Here is a 13,070-nt window from a genome sequence, read left to right as displayed (position 1 = left end):
TGGACATTAGAGGCAAAAGATCTGCTTGAGGTCAGAATGTAGTTTATTCTTGGTAGAAGGGGGTTGACAACTGGGAGGTGCGTAAAGAGGGGTTCCAGGGTGCAGACAAAGTTCTATCTTTTGTTGACTTGAGTGTGTTCACTTCATGAAAATTCATCATGCTTTTTGCAGAACTTTTGCAGTTTTTGTTGATTTAAGGCCCACCTGCCCTTCATATCCTGCATGAGGAAAACCAGCGTTCCCCTTTAAAACCACACAGCCTGATTTAAAGGTTCACCAAGAGTAAGATTCTACCCTGGTTCCCCGGCGGGTCACTGGGGACCAAGGACCAGGATGCTGGCGGCCTTGGAGTGTATTTTAGGAACTTTCTCTCTGCGGTTCCTGATGACTTGGTTTAACATGCTGTGCAGAAAGCAAACTTATGTCTGCCTTCTGCCCGGTCCACGTGCATCCATCAGCCGCATTCCTCAAACCCGCCACGACTCAGCATTCTCCTGTGCTTGGACCACCGCAGCATTATTTATCTTTCTTGAGTGCCCTTCCCTCCAGGAGCTCAAGGAACTTTACTCAGAGAACTTAAAACACTTAAAACAGGACAGAAAGTTCTCCAGCTGTATTGGGAGGGCAGGGGAATCAAATGGTGGGGGAGGGAGAGAAGAAAGGGGTAAACTGAGGCAGCGGGGGGCGGGGGGGGGGGTGGCTGGGGAAACTGCAGCATCCGCGGTGAGCAGACTAGAACCCAGAGTTCTCCGGACCCTGCCAGGTTTGTCCGGATTCTTAAGTTCACGATTCAGATGCACCCTTGGGTGGGAGAGCAACATACCCAGGGGGCCTGTGTCACAGCTTTGGGGGTAAATGATTAAACCGGTGGCATCCAGAAGTCACAATTTCCCCTCCAGGTGTTGGGTCTGAGAGCTCGAGTGGGGGATGGGTGGGTGGAGGGCGGACTCCGTCACCAGCCAGTGTCCAGGCGGGGTGGGTGTGTGCTGACCGTCCAGCCGGCCCCAGGAAGCTTCCAGAACTCCGGCTGAGGGCAGGAAGAGCCCCGGGGGTGCCCTGCTGCCCACTCTTCTGTGGGACCAGCCCTCCCAACCGCCCCCCACCCACCCAAATCGCAGCGATGCCTCTGGGAGGTCTCGGAAGGGGCCCGTCGCCTCGACCGCCAGCCTTGAGCCCCCGACATCCTCCACGGGGCGTCCCTTCTCACGGCCGCTCCTGGGCTCCGGGCCGGTGTCGGCAGCCTTGGGGTCGCAGCTGGGTGCGGGCTGAGGCCCAGGCGCGGGTCCAGCCTCTCCAACCGGGTCGGGGCGGGGGGCAGGGCCGCCCCAGGCCTGCGGCGGGGCGGGGGCGGGGGTCTCCTGGCAGCCCCCGGGGCCCAGAGCCCACCCAGCGCACCCCCTAGCGCCCTCCTACCCCGGCGGCACCCAGGCCCCGCCCCTCCCCCCTTCCTTATCTCTTTTCTAACCTTTTGCATTTTTTTTTAGTCTCATTTCCTGTCGGGTTTTGCATTTCCCTCCCCCTTCCAGCCTATGACACACTTTCTCTCCTTTTTTCTCTCTTTTGCCTCCCTTGGCCTCCGAACTTCTGCCCGGGTGGCGCGCAGCACCCTCCCGGCCCTGCAGCCCCTGGGCCGGCTGCGCCCCTCGGACGGTCCGGGCGGCGGGGCCAGAGGGCCGGGGCCCCGAGAGGAAGCCGGCGGCCTGCGCGGAGGAGGCGCTGCGGCTGGCGGAGCATGAGCGGCCCAGGTAGGCGCGGCGGACGCGGGGGTGGGGACCGGGGGGGGGGCGGGGGCCACCCTGGGGCGGCGGCCGGTCCAGGAGGGAGGCGCGGTCGAGGGGTGTGGGGGGCGCCGAGGGGTCCGGCGTGCCTCGCTCTCTCACTCCTCTGGTTCCATCTCCACCTCCCTCCGCCCGCCGGAAACTTTTCTCTTTCTTCCACTTTATCTCGCCTCTGGGTTTCTCTCGGACCGTCGGTCTCTGAGTGGCCCCGCCTGGCGACGTCCCCCCCCACCCCGCCCCTCCGAGAACAAAGGGGTGAAAAGAGGGGGTGGGGGCGGTGGTCGGGGGCAGCGGGCTGGCCGGGCGCCCCTGGGGGCCCCAGAGGGAGGAAAAGAAGCTTGTCTAAGACCTTAAAGGACAGGAAGTCTCCAGACCACAGCCAGGCCTGAGTCGCAGGCTCCTGAGAAGGTGGGGCCCCGGGGAGGGGCCTGGGGAGCGCGGGGACCGAGGTGAGGCCCTGGCGCCCCCGCAGAGCCAGGATGGGTCCCTAGAGGCCTCGCGCCTGGAGTACCCGCCTCCCGGACACCGACCGGCCCAGGGCGCTGCCAGGGCTGCAAAGCCGCCCCGCATCACCCCCCAGGTCCCCACCCGCCAGGGTGTCCTGAACCCTCCCGGGGCGGGGAGAAGGGTTCCCTGGGGGAGACGGTTTTGGTGCAGGGAGTGGGGCCTGCTTGCGTGAGTCTGGGCTCCCAGCTTCCTGGCACCTGGGCAGAGCGCTAGCAGAGGGCGGTCTGCTCAGACCTGGTCTTGGACCAAACCCATCTCTGCCCAGCCTGCCCTGGAAGCCTCTGATGTGTAATACGGAAAGGCCCCTCCTAACGTTTGCCAGCTCTCCTGAAGGTGTAAGGCTGCTGCAGCCGCCCAGGAGGAAAGACACGCTCGCTGGTCCAGCCCCAGAGAGTTAGTGGGTGCCTCCCCTGTGATTAATGAGCACCAGAAATCTCAAGCCCTGGGTTAATGCCTGGGCAGGAATTTAGCCAAAATGCTGCCCTCTGTCTTTGCCCTGAGTGTGCACTTCCCTCCATCCCCAAGGCCAGGAAAAGAAGCAACAGTCGCATTTTGGGCTGTGGGCCCTGGCTGACGAGAGGGCAAGGGAGCCTGGGACTCAGCCTCCCCCATCCCCAGCAAAATGGTTTGGATGTCTGTGCATTTGAATTAGCGCCCGGATCAAAAAGGAAGTCTGGTGGCCCCACCAGACCCGAGTCTGTTCCTTTGTGTGATTTTTTTTTTAATTGTGGTAAAATACACATGACAAAAACTTTGCAGTCTTAACCACTTTTAAGTATACAGTTCAAGAGTAATAAGTGCCTTCACATGGTTGTACAACCATCACCACCATCATGTCCAGAACTTTCCATCTTCCCAAACTGAGACTCTGGCCCCTTAAAACACTAATTCCCGGTCTCCCTCCTCCAGCCCCAGGTACCCCCCCTTCTACTTTCTGCCTCTCTGAATCTGACTCCTCTGGGGGCTCCATGTAGGTGGAATCCTACAGTGTTCGTCCTTTAGTTCACTGAGCATCATGTCCTCAAGGTTCATCCATGTGGTAGCAGGTGTCAGAGTTTCTTAACTTCTTAAGGATGAATAATACTCGGTGGTAGGCATGGACCCCGTGTTTATCCATTAATCCTTTATGTGATCTTTTAAAATGACTTGTAAACCTAACTCTTGTTCTCAAGGTGACGGCCCTGGATTGAGTCAGTTAATGGGCACCTTTCGGGACACAGCAGAAGCAAGGTGGAACCCAGATGTCCCCCTCTGAGTAGTTCAAGCCGTACAGTTGTGTTGCCGTGACCAGGGGCTGGCGGAGACTCAGACTAGATGGGGAGGATCGAGAGGAGGGTGGATGGCGGAGGGCGAGCGTGGGACCCACTGCGGATCAGTGGAAGGTTCAGGGAGAGCCAGCACTGGCAGGTCCCAACTCCCTTCTCCGCTTTCCGACATGCGTTTCTCCACCCTCCCGATGGAAGCCTTGCTTCCCGGGACTGGAGGCTGTTTCTGGTTCGGTGATTATGTCGCTTCATGCATGAAAAGCCACATCGAGTCCAGTGTTCAGATGTTTATGATGAAAAGGGACCCAAGGCTGATAAACGGAGCTCCTCCTGACAGTTTAAAACTGCTGTCTGGTCCCTCTTGCTTTGTGCCTACACTTGGCCTTGAAGACAGTGCACCCTGGTAATCTGGACAATGGTGAGGTCCCACGTGGGTCAGATGCCCAGATGACCATGCCAACACCGAATGTGATCAGATATGTGAAACGTGTGTTAAAAAGAAGTCAGATCAGTGACTACGCTGGCAGTCCAGTGGTTGAGACCCTGCGCTTCCACTGTAGAGGGACTTGTTCGGGTGCGATACCTGGTCAGGGAACTAAGATCCCACATGCCCTGCGGCCAAAAAAAAAAGTTCAAAAATTTCCAAAAGAATCAGACCGAGTGGGGAGGCAACAGGAGGTCCACGGTCCACCTTCTGTGTCGGGGGCCTAGTGGCGGGCGGGAAGGAGCCTCGGGCTGGGGCCCAGATGTGGCTTCCAGTCACGACTGCCCACCTGTGCATTAATAGTGATTATTTTCAGGGTCATCAGTTACACCAAACATAAAATGAGAAAACGAGATGTATATACGACTACCTTTGCCGTTGTCATTCCTGAGATGCGAGGGGTGTGAGAGGGTGGATACTGAGGTCGGGGCCTGGGGCTGGAGTGCGGCTTCCCCCACCCGCGCTGGGTGGACCCCCTCCTTGGTCTCCTGGTCTGCAGTCCCAACCTTGCAGGGCAACCGTGAGGATGGAAGGGAATCTATCCTGTAGAAACACTGCATTATCCAGTGGGTCTAGAACATTTTGTCCATGGAATTCTCCTCTGTCCATAGAATTCTCCAGGCAAGAATACGGGAGTGGGTTGCCTTTCCCTTCTCCAGGGGCATCTTCCTGACCCACGGATCAAACCTGGGTCTTCTGCATTGTAGCCAGACTCTTTACTGTCTGAGCCACCAGGGGAAGCCCTAGAACATTTTGAATGGATTTAAGTATGGGAACAGAAAGAAAAAGAAAAGACAACTGTCAAGGAAGCCCCTTAAAATGCTTTTCTGCTCAAGAAAAATTGCATCGGCAGATTCTCAGCCACTATGCTCTGGAAGAACGGGGCTCATGGGCGTTACCTGTGACGAACACCCCCCGAGCGGCATCCCCAAAAGTCTCCTTGAGCAACTCCTGCTTGTGGGTTGGTGCTTTTAATGGGGTGACTATTTCCAGGAGGGTAGCCCCTTTGGTTATAATGGTCCTGAGGTTATAATGGTCGCTGTCACATTGGGGTAATGGTCACGCGCCGAGGGGTAATGACGGTTCTCTGTTCCTGCCTTCTCTGGCGCGCGCTCTCTTTGCTGGTCCAGCCCTGCAGTCCAGCTCCCCAAGCTCATCTCTTCTGTCGCGGTCCTCTGGTCCCCCCAGCTCCCCGCTGATGGATGAGCCAGAGCGAGGGCTCCATCCTCCCCGGGGGTTTCTGTGTCCAGGCCGTCACCTTCCTTCTCACCCCACGTCCACCTCTGAAACACGCGTCCTCATACTCTGGAGGACCAGACACGAGGCGGGGCCCTGGGCTCTGTGCACACACCTCACAGCCCGCAGGGGCCCCGGGCTCTGTGCACACACCTCACAGCTTGCAGGGGCCCCTGCACCACCTGTCCGACTGCTGCGTACGGTCAGTGCCTTCCCCTGGCACTGGGCCGGCCTCCACCGAGAGGCCGATCCTTCAGTGGAAAGATCTACGGAACGTGGAGCTGGCAGAAAGGGCATCCATGCCGGGTCTGCCGCGTACTAGCTGCATGACCTCGGGGAAGTCACTGAATGTCTCTGAGCCTCAGTTGCCGCGTGTGTAGAGTGCGTGTGGAAGTTCAGTTTAGTGCAGTCGCTCAGTCGTGTCCGACTCTTTGCGACCCCAAGAACCGCAGCACGCCAGGCCTCCCTGTCCATCACCAACTCTCTGAGTCCACCCAAACCCACATCCATCGAGTCAGTGATGCCATCCAGCCATCTCATCCTCTGTCGTCCCCTTCTCCTCCTGCCCCCAGTCCTTCCCAGCATCAGGGTCTTTTCCAATGAGTCAGCTCTTCGCATCAGGTGGCCAGATATTGGAGCTTCGGCTTCAGCATCAGTCCTTCCAGTGAACACCCAGGTGTGGAACTACCACCCCTAAATTACACAGACCAGAGTGTTTCCAAATAAGAGCGCTCCTGCTGTTAAAAGCTCGCCTGTGACTTGGCTATTTTGCGGGTGGGCGGTACAGCAGAGTGAAGAACTTAACCCAAAGCTGAACTCTTGTCGGACAGATCTGCTTCCTTAATCTACAGAGAACTCTCAGAAGAAAGCAGGAAGGTGCAGGAATCAGCCAACTTCTTCTGTAAAGGCCCAGGTAGTGAATGTTTGAGGCTCTGACAGCCAGAAGGTCCCCGTGGACACGGCTCAGCGCTGTCCTTGTAGTGTGGCCAGTGGGGCAGGGAGCATGGTGTGGGGGTGGGCACCCCACCGTAGTTTGCTAACTTCAGAAGTAGGGACCTGGACCCAGGAGAAAAATCCTTGAAGGATGTGAACAAACAGAACATGAACAGACCGATCAATTTACGATGAATAAATGCAAACTAACGCAACAGAGATACACCTTTTTTCACTGTCGGACTGGCAAAGATTAAAAAACTTGGAAGGGGAAGCAGGCACGTCAAATGCGCTGTGGATTTGACAATATTTACTGACATGGTAAGTGAATAAACCCAAGAATTCCTCTTCTAAAACATTATCTCACAAATAGACATGTCCATCTTTTTCTTCGCATGCAGATGTGAATTGTACATTGTTTGTAATGGGGAAAAGCTTGAAAGCACACGGATGCTCTTCAAAAGCAAAGTCCATCCATACAGTGGAGTTCTGTGAGGCCAGGAATGAGATGGGGGCATAAGGCGTTCCCTAGAAGAAAAACAAAACAAAACAGTAGCTTGTACAAGAAACTGCATGGGACAAAAAAAAAATTTTTTTTATAGAATTACACCTAGACACACCTTGGTGAGATTTCAGAACTCCAAGGATAAGAAGAAAATCCCCAAAGACTTTATAAAGAGTAAGGAGGAAGGTCACCTGTAAAAGCAAAAGTAAAATCAGTCTTGTATCAGCACAGCTGAAGGCAGAGAGGCAGTGACTTCAGGGAATTGGTTTTGGAAAGTCAAACTATTAGACTAAAAACCAAAACAAAAAGGACATAAGAAAAAAGAAAGAAGGAACCGCTGTGGTGGGACGTCTGGGGAGTGGGGGTTGGGGGGATGGGGAATGGGGGTTGGGGGATGAAGGGGAAAATTCTAGTTTTCATGTCGTGTCCTTTTCCATTTGTTTTTACCTTAGCAGCTGTTATTTCCTTCTGATTAAGAAAAGAGGAAGGAAAAGCCATGTTTGGAAGAGACAGCAAGGGTTGGTCCCCCGCTGCTCTGTCCAGCTGATCCTAGCCATCCTGGTTCCCACCTGGATGGACTGCAGGAAGAAACTGCCTCCTGCAGTTCTGATGTCAGTTGTGTCACAGGAAGGGAAATCAGAGGGCCTCCCCGGCCCTGTTGAAAGGCAAAATTGATTGGTTTAAAAAAGAAAGAGGATTTGTTTCCCATGAAGGCATAGCACGCACACAGAGGCTGTCGCGGAGCTGAGGTCCCTGGGGCTGGCGTGGCACACACACCCCCGCAGCGGCTCACCCAGATCAAGACTTGGGTCCCTCCCAGGCCTGGGGGGCGGGGGCAGTCCTCATCCTCCTTCCCAGTCGCTAAGCCCCCAGCCCCTTGCCCGTCCTTGACCGTCACGGCCACGGCCTCGCACGGGGCGTGCTCTGGTGTCTCAGCCTGATGCGCCGTGTCTGTAGCCGTCCTCGGGTTTTCTCCCTCCCCGCGTAGCGCTACATGGAGTGTTTACCGCCCTTCTGTGTCCGTCCTGCTGTGGATGGACTTGTGTGCTGTGTGTCGTTGGGGGCTATGGTGAGAGGTCCTGGGAACACTCTTGGAGAAGGCTTGATGGTGATGACCCACTTTTTTCTGTTTAATCTGAGGGCAAACAGAAAGTTTGAGCCAGCATTACTGGAGGTGCTGCTGCTGGTACTGCTGCTAAGTCGCTTCAGTCGTGTCCGACTCTGTGCGACCCCACAGACGGCAGCCCACCAGGCTCCACCGTCCCTGGGATTCTCCAGGCAAGAATACTGGAGTGGGTTGCCATTTCCTTCTCCAGTGCATGAAAGGGAAAAGTGAAAGTGAAGTCGCTCAGTCGTGTCCGACTCTTAGCGACCCCATGGACTGTAGCCTACCAGGCTCCTCCATCCATGGGATTTTCCAGGCAAGAGTACTGGAGTGGGGTGCCATTGCCTTCTCCGACTGGAGGTGCAGCACATGCTATGTCAGTAGATGAACGTTGATATGGAGTAGAACCGTGTTTTATTGACATTGGTGCTTTGTTCCTTGCCTCTGAGTAAGGATTCGGTCATTCACAGAAGTTTTCTAAGAAGAAATGGCCTTTAGAAAAGGGATTCCAGTGGAGTTGGTTGGGGGGCGGGGGGAGCGTGCAGTTGAATAATAACGATACCTCGCCCTTCTCTCTGAGCCTCCCGGCTTCGGTTCTCAGATGCTTTTTCAAAACCAACTTGTGAATCTGCTTGGCGCCTGGGGGGTCGCTGAAGCCACGGGTAGCAGAGACGAGGAGATTCCCGATTCCTCGGGGACTGTTCTCCAGCCTCCACAGTCCTGTGTTTTGTTCTCTCAGGGCAGGTTTTCTCACGGGGCCTGGAGTCACACGAGTTCCGGGCCTGGGGAGGTTTGCGGTTGTGAAGGAAAGGGGCCTGGGGGGGCGAGGGCGGTTTCCTCCAGCCGCTCCAAGTGGGGGAGACCCCTTGACTGCGGCCGCGCAGAGGGCTGCTTCCGAGGAATGGGCCAGCCTCTTTCCCCCTCGATTTGGTGTAGAGACGGTCCACGATCACGGCGTGGGCGGGGCTGGGGTCTCCCGAGGCCTCTCCTGGGCGCGCAGGTGGCCACCTCCTCGCTGGGTCCTTGCCTGGTCGCCCCTCTGTGCGCATGCACCCCCCCCCGTGTGTCCCTGTGTCCCCTCTCCTCTTCTCACAGGACGCCAGCCCCGCTGGATTCAGGCTCACCCTAACGGCCTCATTGTAACTTACTCTTCAAAGGCTGTATCTCCAACTGCAGGTGGTGGGGTTGGGGTTTCAGCATATGAATGTGCAGGAACATGACTCAGCCTTTCACACCTTTACTGAAGGTCTCTTTGAGAGTGTTGTCTACGCTGTCTGTCCCCATTTCCCGACCCCCTGTTCTGTCCTGGACCCGCTTCAGTCAGGCTTTTGCCTGCAGCCCTCAGTTTAAGTAGCCCTTACCAAGGTCACCCAGCCCAGGTCCACTCATAGTCCTCGTGGGACCTGAAGACACTCGTTCAGACTGGCCATTGGCTCGGCCGCTCCATTGCTCCTTGGAACGTGGCATCAGTTCCCTGCTTTGGTTTTCTTCTGCCTTGCTGGCCGCGCTTTGCCAGTCCCTCTGAATGCCTCCGTGTCCCCTGACCTCTGAGGTCAAAGGTCTTGGCCTCTCCCTCGGGGCCCCTCCCTGGGTGGTCTCAGGCAGTCTCGAGGCTTCAGAGCCATCTCTGTGCTCACACCCCAGGTTTATCCCTCCCGCCGGCACCCCCCCCGCCCCGCCCCGAACTCTGGACTTCGGTCGCCAGCGGTCCTGACTGCCTGGACATGGAGTCGACCCACAGTTGAACTTCGGAGTCTTCCATCCCTTAGTCCTCTCTTCCATGCTGCCAAGTGCTCAGGCCTGAAAACCTTGGAGTGGTCTTCGATTCCTCTATAGGACTAGGAGTGTGTCCACTTGCTCAGCACAGAGGACTCAGGTGCTCTGGGTCCCCAAGATGGTCATCCCCAGGCCTTCTTGCTGCACTTCTCGGGGGCGACTTGTTCCCCTAGCCAGTGGGGCCACACCGCGACATGCTGGGGGAGACCCCTGGGCTCAGAAGAGGGCGGCGAGACTTGGGTCCTGGGCCATCTTGGCCAAGTCCCTTCTCCTCTTCGGGCTCAGCTTCCTCACCTGTGAGAGAGGAGACAGGGCCTGGGACGACTGATGGGTTTCACCTTGAGGGCGAGCTCCGGGCAACTAGTACTGGCTTGCTTGAGAAAGCGCCCCCGCCCCCCCGCCCCCAGCTCTGCGGAAGAGAGTCGCTCTGTGATCGGTTGCCCATATCTGCTGTGGGTGTGAAACTGACGATTGCAGCCGGGGTGCCCCCGTTAGTCATCCCTGCCCCTGCGCCCCCAGACCAGGAAACCTCCATCGTTAAAAACCCTGATCGCGCCGTGACCTTCAGCAAATCACTTCCCTGTCCCAAGATTTTGTTTCTTCACCAGCAAGATGGAGACAAATAACCCCTGCCTTCCTACCGCGCAAAATCGCTCTGAGGAGCGGATGAGATAGTCGGTGAAAAATGGCTTGGAAAATAACAGACCGCTGTATAAATGCAAGGTTTCACTGTTATTAATTGACCTCCCCCAGCCACGACTTTGTGTTCGTCATGCCTGCCTCAGAACCATCTTCTCGAGCTGGGCAAAAAGCCTTTGCTTTCATTTTTGCTGCCCCTTGGGCAAGACAGCGCCATTTGGATTTTCCTGATGATGCTGAGAAAGGGGATTAATATGAACGCTGGGTGTGGGGGTGTGCGCTTTCTGTGCTTGGGAGAGCGCGGCATCTTTCACAGGTGAAACCGAGAGGCCTCCTCTGGAACCTTTTAGCGTCACCCGCATCCTACCCTGCCACCAATCTGCGACGTTTCTGCAGGACGGGCGTGGAAAAACCTTCCCTGAGTAAATTTTTGTCTCCCTCGAGGGTTCATCCTTATTATCCAAATCTCTGGAGTCAAATTAATTCTCCAGTTGGGCAGTCGGGAGCGGGGGTCTCCCCAGAGCACCACCGAGGGTGGCTCTGCTTAATTTCTGGAGGAGGCTCGTGCCCCGCAGCCCGTGGGGAGCCAGTGGAGATACCCAGATACATCTGTTTCTGTTCCCTGATGAAAACCGCATCCCTCCCCTCAATCCACAAGCCTCCCCTCTTTCACCTTGAATGTTGTTAATGCCCCATGTTTTCTGCCAGAATCCCAAACAGAGTCTCCGTTTGCAGCTTCGCAGAGACCCAGGGGAGCCATCTGTTCTTAGGTTATTTGGTTTAAGCAGAGCTTTAGGGCGTATCTTCTTGCCAGTGGTGTATCCCAAGTCGGAGTCATTGCTCGGCTGTTATTTATCGGCGAGTGTGTTTTATTGTGACACATTTCATTTCCTTCTGTTTCTACTTTGGGCTTTTCCTCCTGCAACTTTTGTCGTGAACAATGTTTGGTGCGGTGTGAAATGAGACACATTCAGAACTCTTTCTGAGCCATAAAGTTTTGGTTTTTTTTTTTTTTTCTGGTTTGATTCTTTTTTTTTTTTTAAGTGGCAGAAAAATAAAGGACTCGCGTTTCCGGTAGGGCTGGAAATGGTGAATCAGATTTTTGTTTTGTTTAAAACCTGAGAACCTCAGGCAGGGGTTGAGAGCCGCTGGACAGAGCTGAATGTTGTGTTTTGGGGTTTGGGCTGACGTCCCTTCCCCATGGGCCATTTCTCGGGAGGGGGGGTGGCCACCCACAGGGGCTGACTTGAGGGGGACTAGAAGGGCTGCCTGAGTCACAGCCGCCCCAGGCCGAGTGGGCACTCGTACTTCCTCCCTTGCCTCTTCTGGGTGTTTGTGATTCAATGCCTGGCGTTGTTCACAGACTAACTGGTGTGGTTGAGTGTGAACTCTGCCTCTCCCAGCAGGCGACCTTGGACAAGTCACCGAACCCATCGGAGAAATGGAAGCAAGACCCCACACTTCCCACAAGGCAGACGAGGTGGCATCTGCCAAACACCGTGCAGCAGGCACGACGTCCAGGGAGGCTCGGTTGGGACAGGTGTGCGTTCATGATACGGGTGCGCCCTGGAGCAGGCTCCGAAGGGCCCCCGCCAAACCTCAAATCTAGCACGAGGCATTCACTTTCATTCCTTGCCTGACCCCTGTGCGTGAATATCCACTACTACCGTTACCTACTTACGCACCTGAAGAGGCAGCCAGCACCCACGACTCTCAGGCAGCGCATAAGGTACCAGGGATAAAAAGATGAAAAGGCGGGGCTCCCCTCCCCTCAAGCGCATGGGCTGGTGAGGAGGCAGTCAGCTGGGAGAGAAAAGAGGCCCGCCTCGAGGACAGATGGGAGAGAGCAGGACACCCGGCTCTGCCCGCGGGAGACAGACTGACCTCCACAGCCGACCGAAGCTGAAACGAGACTTGGGAAGCTGCAAGGCTTTTTGCAGGCAGAGAGACGCGGAGGGCCCTCTGAGCAGAGAAACGGCGTGTGCCAAGCGGTGGAGGTGGGATGAGTGTCGGTGTTGGCAAAAAGGTGTGGGGATGGGGAGGAAGCTGTGCCAAGGAGGCAGATGCTGTCCTGTGGGCGCGGGCCAGCTGCTGGGGCAATGGAGCCGTGGCCGGCAGCCAGGATGGATGCGCAAGTTCGAAAGATCACAAACAGCGGTGCTGAGAGCAGATGGGAGACTCGGGGCAAGAGGCAGGGAGGGCCCCTCTGGTGGGACGCGGGCCAGGATTAGCTGTGTCTTTATTGTAAATAAACTTTGCATAGAAGCATAACATTCAGACAAGAGGCGTGCACAGATCCTAAGTGCAGCGCGACGAATTTTCGCAGTGTCAACGCACCGTCTCCAGCACCCAGATCAAGAAACAGAGTGTGGCCAGTTGAAAATCAGTATTTTAATGAAAAATAGTAATGGCTTTTCACAGAATAGTAGTTTTTAGTATAAGTATGTCCCCAATACTACATGGGACATTCATGTTCTTCAAAACAACTAGTTATTTATTCAAGATACAAATCGAGGTGGGTGCCCTTTGTTTTATCTGACAACCCTGGCTTTATCCACGTTGTTGCAAGTGGCAGTTGGTGCTTCTGTGTTTGTATTGCCAGTAAGGGTCTGTTTGATGCCTGTTTCACCTTTTATCAAGACCACCACTGATGGATACCTGGGTGGCTTCCAGCCTGGGGCCGTTAGGAAAAAGGCTGCTCTGAGCATTCTTATACTTACCTTTCAGAGACGTGTGCTTTTATTTCCACCCAAGAGTGGACCTCCTGGATCTTAGACTCGGTTCGTATTCAGCTCTAGTAAACAGCGCCAAATAGTTTCCCCGATTGTTGTTACAGGGTGCA

At 55.6% G+C, this 13,070-nt stretch overlaps 1 protein-coding gene and 1 long non-coding RNA gene across 4 annotated transcripts in view; one reads left to right on the top strand and one right to left on the bottom strand.

Annotated features, from left to right (window-relative positions):
• Positions 1–1,578: 1,578 nt before the first annotated feature.
• Positions 1,579–13,070, top strand: part of CARD11 (caspase recruitment domain family member 11) — a 108,732-nt gene continuing 97,240 nt past the window's right edge. For all 3 annotated transcript variants that reach the window (XM_081552676.1, XM_081552674.1, XM_081552672.1), the window contains exon 1: positions 1,579–1,745. The gene's annotated coding sequence lies outside the window, so the exon portion shown is untranslated. The remainder of the gene's footprint in view (positions 1,746–13,070) is intronic.
• Positions 2,998–13,070, bottom strand: part of LOC145531098 (uncharacterized) — a 43,309-nt gene continuing 33,236 nt past the window's right edge. Inside the window, exon 3 of the long non-coding RNA XR_014072184.1 lies at positions 2,998–6,731. This is a non-coding gene — a long non-coding RNA (uncharacterized LOC145531098). The remainder of the gene's footprint in view (positions 6,732–13,070) is intronic.

This window comes from Giraffa tippelskirchi, chromosome 13 (genome assembly GCF_054371585.1).
Source record: "Giraffa tippelskirchi isolate mGirTip1 chromosome 13, T2T-mGirTip1v1.2.pri, whole genome shotgun sequence".
In the NCBI taxonomy this organism is placed as follows: Eukaryota; Metazoa; Chordata; class Mammalia; order Artiodactyla; family Giraffidae; genus Giraffa; species Giraffa tippelskirchi.
The sequence above is the reverse complement of the archived record's forward strand: the minus strand, read 5'-3'. Positions and strand labels throughout refer to the sequence as shown.